Source organism: Protopterus annectens, chromosome 2.part1 (genome assembly GCF_019279795.1).
Source record: "Protopterus annectens isolate FY-2018-M chromosome 2.part1, PAN1.0, whole genome shotgun sequence".
In the NCBI taxonomy this organism is placed as follows: domain Eukaryota; kingdom Metazoa; phylum Chordata; order Ceratodontiformes; family Protopteridae; genus Protopterus; species Protopterus annectens.
In genome coordinates, this window is record NC_056729.1 from 1,550,228,176 (window position 1) to 1,550,246,843 (window position 18,668).

Genomic DNA, 18,668 nt, shown 5'->3' on the forward strand with positions numbered 1-18,668 from the left:
TGTGCTTGTGATGGTGTCAGTTATGCCTTGTTATGTAACAGTTACATCTCATTTGGTCAACTGAAGCCTTTACCACCTAGTGATTTTGTACAGAGTGTAGATACACCTGCATTACTTACTGTTGATTGTTTGGTATCCTGTGGCCCAGTCTGTCTTTACTATTGTACAATTTGAAAGGCTTGGCCTGGACAGCAACAGTTGTGAACCTTTCCAGACTACTGTATTAGTATAACTGTTTCACAGTTGCATTACTCTGTTTATATGGATGTCAGTGTCTGAACAGCTATATGACACGGCATATAAAACTGTAATAGTAAACAAATAAAGGTTTTCCATTTCTGCAAACTTGTATGTGGTGTTTTATCCTATGACCTCTCTGTGGGTATATATTGCAGTGTTAACTGTAGGCATAGTGACTGTTTCATATTGTGTGCATCTAATACATATGTATCTTACTGTACATATCTCTGCATGTGTATGTGTAGTCACATGTATATCTATAGATATATATATATGTATATATATATATATATATATATATATATATATATATATATATATATATATATATATATATATATATATATGTGTGTGTGTGTGTTGTGTATGCGTGTATATCTGTATCTGTATATGTATCCTGGGGATGTTGATAGCGTCCACATTTTACATTTCCTATGGGAGCCAGACTGTACTGCATGATATGTTACCAATACCAGCCTGACATTATACAGGTGGGAAGTAGTACTGTTAACATCTTGTGCACATGTCATGTCAGGTCCTGGTTATGGGATCTGCAACACTTGGTAGTGTATTGCAAGGCGAACATGTTTGGCTGTGGGGCGGGTATACCTATTCGTACAAGACGTATATTGTTTGGGGCCTCTCAACCCCATTAATGGCGCATGTGGACATATATGTTTTAGTTAATCTACCATTGTTATCTACAGATGTACGGCCATATATACCTATATAGCTATATATATATATATATATATATCTGCTTACATATATATAAAACTATGTCTGTATATACCTAGATAGATATATATCTGCTTACATATATGTAACTTGCAGTGTATATGGAGACATATAGGTGTAGACATATATGTGTCAATGTAGGCATTTGCATGTATGTATGTTCATATATATTTTTATATATATATATATGTTATATCTGTTTAGACATTAATAGATTTACACACATACATACATCTAAATGTTGGAATACATTCTCTGTATTGTTGAATGACTGGGCTGGATATGTTTTTGAAAACATCAGTGTTATGTATATCTGGCGTGGCTTAGTGGTAAATCACTTTGTCTATGGTATTCAGGGTCCTGGGTTTGAGCCTTGCAGACGCTGTTTATTATGTTGCTGGGAATAACACGGGCCATTGGATACAGAGTGATCAAGGCACTTTAAAGCAGTTGTAAGCGGGGTTGCGTGGATGTAAGCACTGCTAACTTCCAGTTACAGTTTCTTATACTCTGTTAGTTTCTGAATTGCTTAACCAGTGTAGGCATTGTTTTTCCCCTGCACAAACAGCCTTAAACCCACCTACTGCTGCTTAAAAGTGCTTACTCCCGCTTACCCCTGCCCTAATTTCTTTAAAAGAAAAGAAAAAGGGGTTAATAGGAAAGTGGTGAATAAAGGTGCACAAAGAGGGAAAGACATTAGGGAAAATAGCCAGGGATGTGCAGGAAGGGTGTAAGGAAGGTCTATAGCTGCCCATTTCTTCTACAGCAACAGCTGTGCGTATACACTGAATTTGGAGGTAGATTTGGACACTCAAACCCCTGGGAGAGAGGTGAGGACAACAATAATAAGTTGTGATGCCAATTAGACCAAATTACATGTGTCCAGTGGACACATGCGAAATGGACAGCTATGTATGGGGAGAGATTTTTTTGTGGGAACAGATTGCTCTTTTGTTTTGTTTTTTCAGGTGAGAGTGGGATGTTGGGGAGGGGTAGTAGTTATATTTGGGGAGGTAGGTTGAGTAGGTTAACAGACAAGACAAACAAGATGCATACAGGGGCAGTATATGACACATGTGGGGAGTAAACACCTTGATGGGGAGGGGTGATGGCATATCGGAAGCCCACAAGCCCCCTAGTGTTAACAGTGGGATTGAAGTCCCCACCCATGGGCAGTCACCACTGCATCTTCACAGCCCCAAAGGTGGCCGTACTGGGGGCTGAGTTGCAGAGCAAGGATGACTCTCTAATCGTAACATGCGGCCCTTGAGCTGGCATAGAAGATCACCAAACTGCTGGTCAATCTCTCTACGCACCATGACCCCAACCTGGTGATGGGTGACAGGTGCCTGTCTGCACCCACTCCCGGCAGGGGCGAGCCCCATCCCCTGAGGTGGTTCCACCTGAAGGTGGTGCAGGACCAACGGACAGGGAGGTCTGGGGTTGGGCCTCAGACATGCTGGTGCCCGGTGCCAAGGCCAGCTGAGGTGGGACAGGTGGATCCACTGGGACCGGCCTTCCCAAGCTATAGTGTTTAGATTTCATCATCGTATGTGGGTTAGTAATAATCAACACATTCCAGGATTAGGTATAACAGTATGCATAGATATTCCCATTAACCCAGACAACAGATCAGAACAGTTACATAGCAAACAGAACACATGCATATATGGGACCACATTGGTAATAAGTACAGCATGCAGGTACATTGACGGCACCATGCCACCAATGTGGAATAATTCAATATGGTACATGCATGAGAACCATAAAAATATTTATCAAACAAATATACATTATCAATGTCATTACATACCGGCTGGGGTGGGTATGTTGATTATTGTTGGAGATATGGTGGGGTGGAGAGAAATATGTCAATTAACTAGTATATTCCTGTAATCCACATTACTTTGCTAGTCAGTGCTGTTATCTGTACCTTACAAGTCTTACTACACTACCCTATAGCCTTAGTTTGGGCAGTGATATAGCCGTCATCATCATTACACATGAACCGATTTTACCTGCAGTATACACCTCTTACCTGGTATACCTGTGGAAGGAATGTTTATTAACACTAATTAACTGTTTCTACATATACTCCCAGATTCCAGGTTGATGTTTTGCACATAGCTATCCAACTCTTTCTGCACAGACTTTGGCCATGTGTTGACCACATGCTGGTATGCCGGGACATATCTAGAATATTGCCCTCTTCCACCTTTAGTGACCTGACACACACATATACATGCTTTCCTACACAGTTATATTATGTAGCACAGTGTGGGTGACAGTGACCAGCGATACTTTATTATTCAGAGAAACTGCAACACTCACAATTCCCTACAATACCAGAGTGAACAGTACCAGTACAGGTTATAATGGTCTGTATTTCTCAGCACAGTGTTTGTATCCAACGTACCTGTGGGACCAATGTTTGTTAGCACTACCTGACTGTTGCTACACAAAGTTCTGGATTACACATTAGTATTATGCACATATATCTCACTCTGTTACTGTACACACTCTGGTCACAGCTTGACCACATGGGAGTGTAGATAGGACATACTTGAAATCTTACTCTGCTAACAGTCTCAGGGGTTGCTACAATGACAGGTGTGTTCTCATGATGTTTGACAATCACTTGTATTCCCTGTTTGCTGACTAAACATCTGGGATCATCCCACAGACTTACCAGGGGGACAGGCAGCAGATATTGGCACATATACTGGACATTCTGGCCTCATCTGTACAGTTTTGGGGTATGAATCTGTGTGCAGCATAATTCCACTCCCAGGATTCAGACTATGGCTGTGTCTGCTACAACTTAAACACTGTCAATCACAGCTGTGTTTGCTATATAGATATTGCTGTATATCTCCTATCTGTTTCTGTAACAGTGCTTAATACTACAGTACTATTACATGATTTCATATCTACATTACCGTATGATACCAGGATATACATATGCAGTCCAGCAGTTAGACCTGTTTTGTCAGGCTATGACACTTTTATTGACTTACAAACAATATGAGACTCTTCCTGCCATATTCTCTAGTGTATGCAGTACTTGCCTTGAACAATACAGGTTTTATACAGTTAATTTACTACTACGTTTATTTTTATTTCCTATGACAGTAAATGCATGAGTATTACTGACCTGCCTCACATCACAACCTTGCCAGGTGACTAATGTGGGCCTCCTGGTTCGCGGCCCACTCCATTACATCTGTGGGGGACATAAGAGGAATATTTAGCCATACCTATCCATGATATACCTGAGCTGGCAATTATTACACACATACTGGAGTGATACTTACACACAGCTGGAACATCCCCTGATGCTCTAGCCTCTTGGAGCCACTCCTCCAAGAGGTCCCCCTTACGCAGCTTCAGGTCGGCATAGTGGTGTCTGACCTGCTCACCAGTTCAGGGTATGCCAGTGGCACTAGTGAGGTTGCGGGCAATATGGTCCCAGGCCTCTGCCTTACATTGGGAGCCCTAGTATTAGCCCTGCACAGTTTCTGATCATGGTCTTTGACAAGGAGTCCTGCCATGACCTTGGACTCCTGAATGCACCAGCGCTGCACCCGAAAGCGCACACCTTCTCCACTTACTGCCATAATGCCTGCAAGGGGAAGCTACAACCAGTTATGGGATGTATTCCCACCCCTTGGGTTTAAGTAGGGCTGATTTCTTGCACTTTTCCATGATTGGCCAGTTCTGAAAAGGCTAAGCTATGGGCAAACCTGCTTAACTAAGGTTGGCATTGTTTAAAGGGGTATAACACTGGGCACATTGAGTTAGCTGGCCTACACATTGCTTACACCTCCTAAGCTGGCCTGTGCAATGCTTAGCGTTGCTTACATTAGACGTTGCATTATGCTTTCTTTTTGGCATTGATTTCTTATTCATTACATCTCATATATCTGCCTGGTATCCATGATTAATGTGTATGCACACTCTATGGTGTCCTTGTGTTTTATTGGGGACTTCACCACTCTGTTACAATTACACCTCACTTCTGGGCTTACTGCTGTACTCCAGTTCACATATATATATATGTTATGTGGTGGGTTAAGGCACATATGACTGTATACTGATTCCTTTCACAGGTTCAGTTTGGTTTTACTGTGATGAGGACTTGTTTGCTGATACCTCACTCTTCTGTACTTCTGTGATGGCTTGGTGATTAACTACTGTGACTATGGTGTATAGGATTGTGGGTTTGAGACCTGCATGGTTATTGATGGGCAGAATGAGGGCCGTTGTATACAGAGTGATTAAGACACTTTTGAGCAATTGTAAGTGGGTTTGCACGATGGTAAGCACTGATAACCTGCCGTTACATCTGCTTACAGAGAGTTAGCTTTAGAATTGCTTAACCAGTGTAGGCATTGCTTACTGCTGTGCAAACGGGCTTAAGCCTGCTTACTAGTGCTTAAATATGTTTACTACTGCTTATTTGTGGTTACACCTGTTTACTAGTGCCTTATTCATTATGACACTGACAAATCACATGTGCATTTAATGCAGTACTCCAGTTAATGAAAATATGTTATGTAGTGGATTATGCAACATAAATATTAGTCATGATGTACTTTGCCATGGAAAATGGAATGCGCTGCAGAGGGACATGAATGGGGAATGCCTGCTCGTAAGGCGAATGCTCTGCCCATTACACTATTGCTATGCTGCTTCATTTGCATATATCTTCCTTGTTATCCTCTTCAGCCATTTAAGCTGCATTAACTGTAGCTAAGCAATGGGCACACCCGCGCACCTATGGTTAGCTTTAATTGGATTTTTATAAAAAATAAAGGTTTTTTTCATTTTATGTATGTATACTGTTGCTGTTGTACACAAGGGAGACTGTTGGTGGGGATATGTGGTCACTTATGAGTGGACTCACTCATTCCAAACCCCTTTCTGCTGTTCTTCATTGCGGAGGTGTGTATATTCTGAGAGCTCTGCTCTTAGACACGCCCCCTGCACTCGTACATGCTCCATGTAAGCCTAGCAGCTCAGACAGCATGCCTCATTATTATGCATAGCGCACTGCCTTCCTACTCCTAAACGGCTGCCTCTGTGCAGGACTAAGCTAGTCCTGCATGGAGGAATAGTATATCTGGGGGTCAGTCTTTTCCCTTCTACTGGCACATCAACCAGTTGGCCAGATGCATAAGATGTCCCCCTCCTGCCCCCAACCCTCCTTACACATTTTATTAAAAAAATCATTTCTTCTTTTAAACTGTATCAAACTGCTTGCTACAAATGTACCAAACAGTTGCTACAGTTTATACCCTGCTTGCATGGAGCACTTCAAAGCTCATGTTTTAGTTAAAACTAATTCTTCTTTTAAACTGCAACAAATTGCTTGCTACAAATGTAGTAAACAGTTGATACTGTTTATACCCTGACTGCATGGAGCAGTGCAGTGCTCAGGGTTTTAGTTAAAAAAAAATATTTTCTTCTACTTTTAAACTGTAGCAAACCACTTACTACAATGTAGAAAATAGTTGCTACAGTTTAGAACACACTGAATACTACAGCACTCAGGTTTGACTTCAAATGAATTATCGTCTTTTAAAAGCCTGTATTGCATTAAAGAGAGATCTGGATCAGCTGATCATGTCCCTCAGCACTTTGCAACCATGGCATTTGCCACTCTTGCCCTGGCCTATCTATGCTGCTGCATCCATGAGCCACACTACCAACAATGTGCATATACACACACACACACACACACACACACACACACACACACACACACACACACACACTATAGAAGGAAGGCATGTCAGTGGGCATCACCTCCATGAACTCCATATTTTTCCCAGACCACATTTTGTTCATTGACCTGCACATCTATTGATTATTGCCAAGTACCAGCAGCCACTATACACACACCATATAGATATGGGGAGTGTGGTGCATGGCCTACATGAAGATGTGCATCAAATCCATGGATCCTGCATCACCTGTTGAGTGGTCTGGTACAAAGTGCCTTAGAGCAAACACAGCTGCTCAGAACATTCTTAGCCCACACAGAATCCACTGGTGTGTCCATAAAGCAGGTAGCAACTGCTGTCCCTTTTACCTCTACAGATCATACCACCTAGATGTGAGGGGAAAGGTCACAGATGGCACACTCCATTTCACAGACAATATCACTGTCAATCCTGGCTGTAGCCATTTTCATGGCCATAACCAACAATGCTTCTCAGGCTCTACTCCTGGATAATCTCATCAGGCTGACTACTCTGGTTGCCACACTTCTAAACTGTTCTCTTCTACTTTTAGCAGATACAGTGTAACACCATGTGGGTCGTGGACACCATGCATCAGTTGCTTCCTACATGGAACGCCGTATCTGGGCTCACATACATGCTCGTAAAGTGCTGTCATCTCTACTACAGAAAGCATTAAGCCCTGAAACTGCAAGGCTATAAAGTACACATGACTAGCCTTTGCTAAATGGCAGTTGTACCCCACCATGGCCGAATATGATTGATTGATTGATTGAGTGATTGATTGATTGATCATTTGTTTACCAGTGTAGTGCACTGATCAATATTGAGCAATTTCAGGTTCAGCCTGGAAATGCAAAACATTTCACAAACAACAAATGTAGAAATGTTAGCAATAACAGAATACTTCAGATTAATTACACAGACAAAATTGCATATATGCATTCTAGTGAACAAGCACAGTACAATGCACAATCAAGCAGAGTATAATGTACAATATTAGTTTCTAAACTGGTTTAATCTTCAGTGAATCTTGAGAGAGGAAAAGAGACTTGTAAAGGAGATAGGTCGGGTGATATGTCTTGTGTTGAAGCAGGATCATTTGGCTGAGATGAAGAAGTGCTTTTTAAAGTGCATTCTGAATTTGGAATAAGTGTTGATTTCCTTAATGTCAATGGGGAGAGCTTGCCAAAGAGTAGGTGCCTGAGAGGAGAAAGCATGTGCAGTGCTGTGGAGTTTGTTTTTAGGGGTAATGAGAGTTGTTGTGGCTTGTGAGTAGTGTCTCAGGTTGTATGACGAGGTGTTTTCATGAAGTCTAGTTGCAAGGGGAGTAAATGTGTGGGGTTTGAGTAGTTTGTAGAGATACAATCTTAAATGTAGGTTAGATCTTTATTTTATGGGTAGCCATTTGGCTTTTTCTAGAGTAATACAGTGATGCTCAAAGAGAGGTGAGTTTTTACTGAATTGGCAGATGCTGTTACAGATAGTCCGACATGTGGCAATGCTTTTCTTGGAGGCAGAAGCAAGTATTGGGAGAACATATTCAAGTTAAGAGAGGTGATCTCCTTTGTCAATGGCTGCTCTGGCTGGTTGGAATAGAGATGTGGTGATTTTTTTGCCCAGAAGCAGAGGGAGTTTATTTTAGCTATCACTATATGGAAATGGAAGTTTAGTGACTTGTGAAGCCATAGACTTAGGTATTTGAAGGTGCAGTTTGTCTCTATGGAAATGTTGTATAGGCCAAAGATATTTAATGAGTTAGGTGCTTGGAGAATTTCCTGTGGAGTTCCAAAAAGTATGGTCTTGGTCTTGGTCCCTAACTCCTCCAAAGCGCTGCTGCTCTTGTATAGTGCTGGAACTGCCTCCCATGTCTCCTTCCCATATGATAGCAGTACTTTCACTTGTCAGTGTGTCCCACCCCTCCTTCTGCATGTGATGATGACTGTGCCCCCAGCCACCGTGTAACCTGTGTGGGTAAGGTAATGGCTGATGCACAGAGTGGTCATTTAGTGCACTTTAATGCATAGCCTGAAGTGTAATAATGCATGCATGGATCAATCATTTTTATTTTGTGTTGTCTGGACCAAATGGCTCATCACTGATTGCCCTTCAATGTATTATGCCCACTAGTGCCTTACATTGGGTGTTGCAGCTGTTCCCTCTGAGAACTCTGTGCTTGACTCCTCATCTACTGTTGCAATTGGTCTCTTTATGGTAGTACTATGATGTTCATGTGTGTTATAGCTGCCTGGGTGCTAACATATTGTGTAAATGGTGCACACCATGAATATCTGGCTGCAGGTCTCAGATGCATCCTGCAGTGGTGCACACCATGAATATCTGGCTGCAGGTCTCAGATGCATCCTGCAGTGGTGCACACAATGAATATCTGGCTGCAGATCTCAGATGCATCCTGCAGTGGTGCACACATTGAATATCTGGATGCAGGTCTCAGAATCATCATGCAATGGTGCACACCATGAATATCTGGCTGCAGGTCTCAGATGTATCCTCAGGTGTACCACCAGATGTATCCAAGCAGTGCAAGCATCTCTTTAGGAGTCAAAACATACAGTCAATAATGTACTGCATATGCAGAGATGTAGTGTTTTACACCATCTCAGCCAAGGTCTGGAGGGTCTGGATATGGGTTATCATCCATGATTCCACTGGTTATCTAGCATTACCTGTAACACACAGCAGTAAGTACCATTAAATGTGTCTCCGTGCCTGTTGGAAGGTGAGCCATATATCCTTACCCATGTACTCACCACTGTGTGCACCTTCCAACTAAATGATCCTCTAGGAAATCACCTTATTTGATACACTAGTTCACATGTGCTAGATCAGGAATCATGGGAGCTTTGTGGGTGGTGCAGAGATATACAGCATATAATATTCTGAATAAACCTGTCAGCTGATGGAAATGAAGTACTTCTAGCTGATGTACCAAAGTCTGTGTTGTGCGGGGGATGTAGGTGTAATAAATTGCCCCCCCCCAGGATGTCAGGAAAATGGGCCCTATTGTAAACAATGTTTGTTCTCTCATTTGCTGGCCATGGAAACCATGTTCTACAGTATCACTTCCAAGTACAGATGTAGGATCAGTGAGACTGATGCCTGTCAAATAGCTAGTGTGTACCCTGACAGACAACAAAAGGTGCCTGAAGTAAAAATGGCTAATGTTACACAAATGTTCATATCCACACAGTTCCCCCTTTGACTTCACGTGTTCATAGACAAATAGCAGCCAATCAGTCTGCAGACTATTACAAGCCTAACCAATAACCAGACAGTGTGATCAGAGGTCAGAATCAAACCCAGTACCATTTGTCGGTAAGATGAAGACCTTAACCATTACACCAACACCACTCATGAGTGACAGAGCTACTAACTCTCATGTGGTGCCCCTGTTCACATGATAGTTATCAATAGAATTCTGGTCATGAAGGTTCAGGTATGTTAGCTACTGGCAGACTTGTCTGCACCTCATGTGACACCATGCAGTGTTACTGACACTGGCTCTGACAGCATCCACTAACGTTTGATGTTCAGTTACTATTCCTAGCATGTTAGTGTGGGTGAAGTTCTTGTACACAGAAAACTCCTAGCATTCAGATTACATTAATTACATTAATTTTGTCATTTGCAAATGTGATGTCTCAGTTGCTTGTAGCTACTCATTTGCATGGTATTATGCAATCATTTGCATACAATAAATACCACACCATCCCTCCTGTTGTGCAATCATGCTGCATGCCTCACTGAACTGCCCGTTCACTGTGAATTGCTGCCCCTTAATCTCAAAGTTTTGTTGCATGGAATACATAATTTAATGCTGGCTGTGAGCAAAAAGTTTAGTGCAAATATTGGGCCAGTCAAAGTGAGGTGATCAGAAAATTGGTTAAGTAATCTGTATATGGGTGAACAAATGAAGTAGACAATCTATAGCTGCATGCATGGATTTATTTGTTATTTGTTTATTCTTTGTTACCCAAGTAAGTGAACTCTTTCAAGGATACTCTTCAGCCACAATGTGTGCCCAGGGGAATATGTAACAGTTAAAGAAAAAAATATATATAAAAAAGCAACACAGTAGACTCCCTCTTATCCGGTCTCGGCGGGACTGGATGCTAGGCTGGATAAACAAATGGCTGGTTAATCAGAAAAATAATACAAAATAATATTTATAGGTTATAAATCAGCTAGAATAACATAATTTGTGTTACTATGCATTTTTCTAATGAATATGAAGTATAAAACTAAAATGTCTGTCTTTATTTACCCCAGAGGAGGCAGAAGTGTTGTTCTTCTCTATTGTCTTTTGCTAGGACTATGGCAGAAATGTGAAGGCTGGTTAAAGAAGAGGCCAGTTAAAGAGAGGCCAAATAAGAGGGAGTCAACTGTACTAGAAATATGCGGAAAAATCCTTTAAGTAATTGTTACACTTTGCACATCCTGTAGAAATGTACAGTCCCTAAAGAGAGGAGAAACAATTGACAGAACAATATTCAGCAGCACCCATAAGTTTATTTCTTAGTGTTTGAGGGTCTAAGCAATTAAATCAGCAGCTATCTTTGTAACTCTGGAATTTGCAACAGACTGTTAGGTGTTATTTGAACTTTTTTTTTGCGGGGTGGGGGAGCAGATTTTGTTCATTCCATTCCTGATTTTGACAGGCAGGCTGGTTAGCTTTATAAGATCTACTATGAAACATTGAGTCTCCTTTAGCTGAGATGCAAAATGCTGATAATTTAGTATCTCAACACAATAAGATCACAGTGTCAGAAAAGTGCTACTCAAAACATCTCAGAACAATAGAAAAGAATCATCTTGTTGCCCCTTGATTTCTCTGTATTCTATGAAATCAAACAAAATCAGTGAAAAGTGAAAAAGTGTAAAAGATACGGGACTCTCCTTTTCCCACTTCAGTTTCTCACAACCTCATAGCAAATGCAGAAAAATAAGCTACAGTATATTTGAATAGCAGCGACTTCTAAACTGGAGCTTGCATTCTTATAGACTGCTTTTGACTGAAATAAATTCTATACTATGTTATAACAGATCGCGCCTCGCAATAGATGACCTGCCATTGGCTGCGTATCTGATAATGTTAGCACTGTACTTCAAAACTGCTGATGTAAAACCATCATCCCTGTTCCTAAACCTAAGAATTAATCTAGTTAGGCTGCAAATACTTATTAGAAGACAAGAATAAGGAATCTGTTACTTTGCCCTTTCTCAAATAGAATAAATACTGAAATTTCTCAAAACTTGTTGGAATTCAGCAGTTCCTTCCATCTAAATATGCTTCTTGTATTTCTTATTCTGTTTTTTTCTTCTCTGTTATAAATAATATAGAATTTTACAGAAAGATTCTTCCTCTGCTAGAATAGTAAATCATTAAGACTGGATAATCATATCCATGTAATATTTCATAACGTAAACTGAAATCGATAGCCACTTTCATATATATTTACATGTTCACTTGGCAACCCCTGCACTGTAATCCATAAAGAATATTGTTTAATAGTCCATTTATTATGTAGAGTTCTTGTGACTACTATTGACAGATCACTGCTAAATGTTTTATCATAGACTGACTATTCTGCAATGTCAAGCGAATAATTTCATTCTCATTCTGTGATATTTCCACTTCAGATGGTGGTAAGTCATGCAGGGATACTCGTGCAGTTTGCAAGTAACTATTAAGACATGAATCTGCCCAATGGTCCTATTCAACACACTTTAAGAATTTCAGACAGATCAATGAATCATTCTGTTCAGATGTATCCTCATTCTCTTCTAACGCAAGACACCGCACCTCTGAACTTTTGGGCAATACTCTTCTAGGAGCAGACTACCGGACAATCATTCATTTGGGAAATTGTTTCTCATGTTATTACTATGCAGGCTTTTCTTATTTCAGTTACCTCAATCTGGATATGGAAGAATTTCAGATGATGCTCGGTAAAGATAATTTCACCACACCCTTACCAGTCATCCTCTCAGACTAGGCCTCACTTCTGGAAATCTTCTCACGTCTGAGTTATCTTTTCTCTGAGAGTCACTTCAAAATGGTAAACTGCTTGACAGAGTGACAGATGGTATGACTTGTGAATTGTATTACATCTACTCTGACTGAGTTTTAAACACCTCCAAAATCTTAGCACACATGACTGATTTTTAATTTGTTTGTCACATTATTTTCTAATCAGGCGAGTAGACAATTCCAGGTATTCTTTTCAGCTATGACCTGGGCCGTAAATCAATGATACAAACACAGAAGATAAGTGGCACACTTGTAATAAACAGAAATGATTTTGAATTACATAAGGTGTAATGTTAGATGAAAGAAAAGTCATCCATTTCTTTTTAAACCATAAACAGCTACTCTTAGGTGGGGGGATATTGCTTCCACTTTACAGCAACATGTAACCTCTTGAGGCCTCCTCACTGCTCAGTTCCTCATCCTGTGCCCAAGTCCTCCCCTCCAACCCAGAGCTGCTAATGGACCCCAGATTATAGATACAGGATGTATTTAATGCAGCAATGAATTATAAGTGGCAAGAAGAGATTGAGTGCTCCTACTCATGGAAGTTAATGGCTTTGTTCACTTCCTATACCCTGATAGCATAACGTTTTTGGGTGATGGACCAGAAGAGGCATGCAGTAGCTATTGTGGAGAACCTGTCACTACCTCTATGGGAGCATGCTTTTTTGTGCACTGTCCACTCTCCTGGTAATAGCTCCTATTCTCTGCTCTGGCTTCCACCAGAGGTATAACATGGGAGTGCACCACAGGAGAGGTAATTAAGACAAAGAACCTCATCATTCAAGTCCAGCAACTGAACCTAAGTCATCTGTGTCATAGTCAGGGCTCTATCTCCCTATGCCACACAGCTGACATCTGAGCAATATTTACCATATTCACAATGTTAGCCATTTCTGAAATTTGTTACAAAACGAAGTTGCACATTGTCTCCCATTATGTGTTTTTACAAAATTTGCAATGTAGAGTTGATACTTAGCTGTCCATTGCCCCAAAAGCATTTACAGACACAGAGCTCTTTTAACTGCTCAGGCAGTTCATTTTGAATTGAGTGAAGGATGAGAAATTTATGATGTTGGAAGGTAGGTTATTTCAGTTGGCTTCAGCTACTTTAGCAAAGACTTACCAGCAGCAAGGTTAAAGAGTGGTTTACACAGGGGCAGTGTGGCATAATTAATGGATCTCAAAATGTAAATAAGATGTAGTTTGGAGTTTTAGTTTTGAAGGGCTGGGTTGTAGTTCAGCTAGAATGTTTTGTGTGTGAGAGAATTAAGCATTAATGTGACTCTAGTGGTAAGTGGTAGTCATCTTGTTTTGGCCAGTATAAAGTAATGCTCTTCTTTGATAGATGATTGATTGATGCAGCAATGAATCAGCACATTTTGTTGGCTATTTTCCTAGGACTTATTTATTTATTTATTTATTTAGTTATCCTTTGTTGACTGTGTTAGTCACACTTGACTAATTGCCTCTTTTCACAGGAACCTCAAGGTGGCATTTCTACTACTAGGGGGAAATTTAGCCTCATTTTTCCCTACTCTTTTTGATAGGTGCCATGGGATCTTTAACATCCATGTGAGATACCACCAACTCAAGCAGATGGAACCTCAGTTTAATGCTTCACCCAAAGTACAACACACTCAGAAGTGCATCACCCCCCCCCCATGCTAGACTGTAATGTAAACAATCCAATCACCTGGAGGAATGCCATCTGTTGCACAACTGGCAGTGCGTTACTGATCGATAATTAGGATAGGATGACTGATAAGTCAATGAATCTATACATTTTGTAGGCCACTCTTTAAGGATGTATGTTTTTGGAGGAGTATAAAGATGTAAATGTGCTGCAGTAGCATTGTCGTCTCACAGTAAGACATTGTCCTGTTCGATTCTCAGCTAAAGCGTCTTCTGTGTGGAGACATGTGTGAATGGGTGTACCTTCATTGAAGGTTGTGCATCAGGGCTGACAACTTGGTACGTAAAAATTACTGCCAATCATTAGCAGACCGGAGTTCCGCTGTGGCGGCCCCTAACCAGGAAAAGCAGAAAGATACAACATAAAGATGTAATGGTAAGTGCCTATTCCAGCTTACAGATGAATATGCTGATAACTATGGCCCTCCTGGCTTTGTAGTTGAGGAGAGCTGTCTACTGATAAGAGAGTTTAAGCCCAAAGAGAACCCTACTGTGGGTGATTACTGTGTTATGTCTGTGTCTAGGTGCTGGTCAAACCAGACAACAATCAACCTATTAAGTGCTGACCTGAGTAATCATAGCAACTGGTGGGCTTTTTATTGTAATGTATAAGTTAAATAACAATTTATGGGTGGTCATGAAATCATTACTGGAGTTTTTGTACAATTTACTGACAGTGTTTAATTGCAAGTTCAGTCTCATAAAGCCTATCTTGCTGCAGACTTCTGTTCAGGAGTTTCAATGAGGCTGCTAACTGCAGTAGGAATATATCATCTGTGTTCAATGTGCATTTGCTATTTTCAGGCCTTAGCGCCTTCTGTGTGGAGTCTGCATGTCCTCCCCCTGGTCGAGTGGTATTTGAAAGACATGCGTGAATGGGCATGCCTTCGTTGAAGATTGGGCATCGTGCTGGCACCTCGGCACCATAAAAAAAAATCTACTGCCAATCATTAGCGGACCGGAGTTCTGCTGTGGCGACCCCTAACCAGGAAAAGCTGAAAGAAGAACAACAAAAAAAAGGGTAGGAAGAGTTAAAGTAGAAGGAAAATTGCAGTGGTCCCTGAACTAAACCCTTTGACACATGGTTTTAAATGTACCTAAGGCTGGGGATGTAATGCTTAAATTTATTCAGAATGTTCTTTTAGAGTGATTGCTCCTGAAGCATGCCATAACACTGTCTCCTATTATGTGTTTTTACAACAGTCTTGCAAGTACACATGGTTTTCTTCTTCAAATGCTCTTTTCATGTCCATAGGTAGACATTCTATGTAACTGGCATTTTTTGTTGTTGAGGTAAATTGAATTCATGACAGAGTTGATAGCTGTAACTGTACTAGATCCTACATGAAAGCAAGGTCATCCAGGTTTATAACTTCAATTACATTTCAGTCTCATCCTTATCACTTAATATGGTTCTGACCAAAAGAGCACAAACTGCCACCTTAGAGTTATGCCTTCCATCTACTTTATGGCACATCATTGTTGAATACAGAGAAGCAGTAACAGCTCTCCACAAGATGGCAGGAAAACCATCTTGAGCATATGGTGGAAACAACTTTAAGTCTACAAATGCTCCAGTATAGTCATTTCAAGACAATGTACTTAGATGAGAAAGTTCAACACTCTTTAATTATTTTTTTTGTTGTCCAAGAGAATAGAACAGCTCTTTGTGTCTATGTATAACTGGAGGAAGCGTCCATCAAGACGTGAAAGCGCTTACTGAATAAATACTCTACTTATTTGTACTACCTGCCTTTGCCATGGTGCTCTCTCTTTTTATTTTTTGGTCTATGTATAACTGTCTGTATAAGAGTTTTTTTCCAGAATTAAGTGGACATGTAGTAGCAGTTGAGCAGTAATCAGTGGTGTAATGAGATCATACTTGAAGCGTTATGGACTGATACCAGTACTAAAATTAGGTCAACAATATATACAAGAGGCTTGCAGATAACTGAGCTGCCTTGTTTCAGATGTCATTCCTCATATGCTTGCTGTACTTGGTCCATCAAACATGGTTTCCGGCGGAATATAATGTGTTCCCTGAAACATCTCTATCCTTCAGTAATGTGAATAACTGTAGAAAAAAAATCTGTATCAGCATTTTCATTGACTTTGACAAATTTTAGTTATTTTAGCCATGAACCTTCTGGAAACAAACAACTTTCCTTACATTAGCATCTTCATCAAAGGTATGCAATGTTTCCTGACATTTACATATATTTGAGTCTTTCTGATGTCATCAGCTGTTTAACAAATGTAATGAGTCTGTTGCCAGTCAATATGCTACTTATTCAGGTAGTCTAAAAAGTCCTTAACATCTACATCGGATTTGTCATCTTAGGTCACTGCTCCTCCTTCTTCATCTGTTTTCACCTTGGGTGAAATATTCTTCTTACAACAATGGCCCATATTTCCTAAGAATAACCCAGGGAAAAGTGAAACACTAAAGGCTTACACCTCGCTTGTAGTCAGAAATCTTTGGGGTCATCCACCTTTATAAGTTCAATTAAATGTCAGTTTCACCCTTATTACTTGATATGAAAATCATTCTGAACAAATGCTGTAGTCAACTTTATATCTACGAAAGCTGCAGAATAGTCTATTATTCAAGTGCAAATTTCAAGAAAATGCATTTTAATGAAAAAGTTCCATGGGCTTTAATTATTTTTTCTTTACAAAATATCTCTGCACTTTGAAGTATTCTACTGAGCAGTCTTTTCTTATTGATAAAGCTCTGCATTTTATACTAATTTGTTGAAAATGCATACTCAAAATTATTTTTTATCATTTGATAACCAGGTTCTGACCCTTTTCAGTCATGACCCAGACTCAAAGATCAGACAGGACATAAATAGTACAGCACAATCAAAGCAGAAAAGATTACAATGTTGCAGCAGAGTAGGTTACAATATTATAAGCACAACGATATGCACAGAAGACAGTAACAACATTCTTCACATTATTTACACGCTTTTATTATTTACATGATTTGACAAGTTACAGAGTAACAGATGGTATTAGACTTTTAGATATGGTTGATGAGATGTGAGACTGGATTACTGCTTCTGTACAATCTTTTTTTTTTATTTCTTTTATTTGAATCATGTAAAACCAATCTGTGGAAGGGTCTTTCTCCTTTGGTTATCTTGAAAGGGCGTCTGGCTAACTGGAGACTTTCAGCATTGTTGTTTCTTAGTGAGCAGGCCTGTTCTTGTGTTGCTAACATTTTCTACACTTGAGGGGTAATAACCTTGCTTTAGTATTGTAAAACATGGAATAAAGTGGAAAATATAATAATTATGGAAGAAAGTCAAACTGTTTGCAGTTTCCGTATTGCTTACCATATTTCATATAATTCATTTTTCTCATAAAATATATTCACTAAGACATCCCTTATATGCAAAACATCAGTTATGACTGATCTTGTTTGCTATTTTTTCAGTATTACAATTTTGCCACCCCCAGTTATATCCATAACTGAATATTCATCTGCTGCTCCTAAAACATTGACATACTTCATACTACATATTTTTAGATTCTTAAAGTGATAGCTGCCATTCTTTTTCTTTTTTCTTTAACTTTTTACTCACCCAATTGGAAATCTGCCTGACTATTCTCCTAAATAACTGTACTGCACCCTGAAACACCCACAGAGGAGTTTCTGGCACAGTTCCTCAGTCTTTACAAGAAACAAGAAGGCATTTTTGATTTTATGCACCTTTTATTTATTTATTTATTTATTTATTTATTTATTTTTGGGCTTGTGAGTACACAGGTATAGCACACTGGGTCAGAACAAGTTACTTTCGTGCAACTAAGAAAACAAAATCAAAAAGTTTTCTGAATGAAATACTACAAGTAGAAAATTATTTGAATGCCATGACACAATACAAATCCACATCTAGGTACTTGGCAATTGTATTGCTTTTCACTAGTGCACTCAGAGCAGGCCGTCATAAAACTGTCACTGCATGCTAATAAGCCTATCAGAATAATCAGTTCTGTTAAATTTAAGTCATAAGGCTGTAGTAATTTGCTAGCAATTTTGTCATGGCTTCTGAAACCAATGTCATTTAATTCATTAAGAGTAAAATGCTATATATTACCTACCGACAATCCTAAATGACAAAAAAAATTTCAGCTTGGATTTGAGTAAAATCTGATTGTTTGCCAGTTTTATGGCAATACTTCTGGAATTA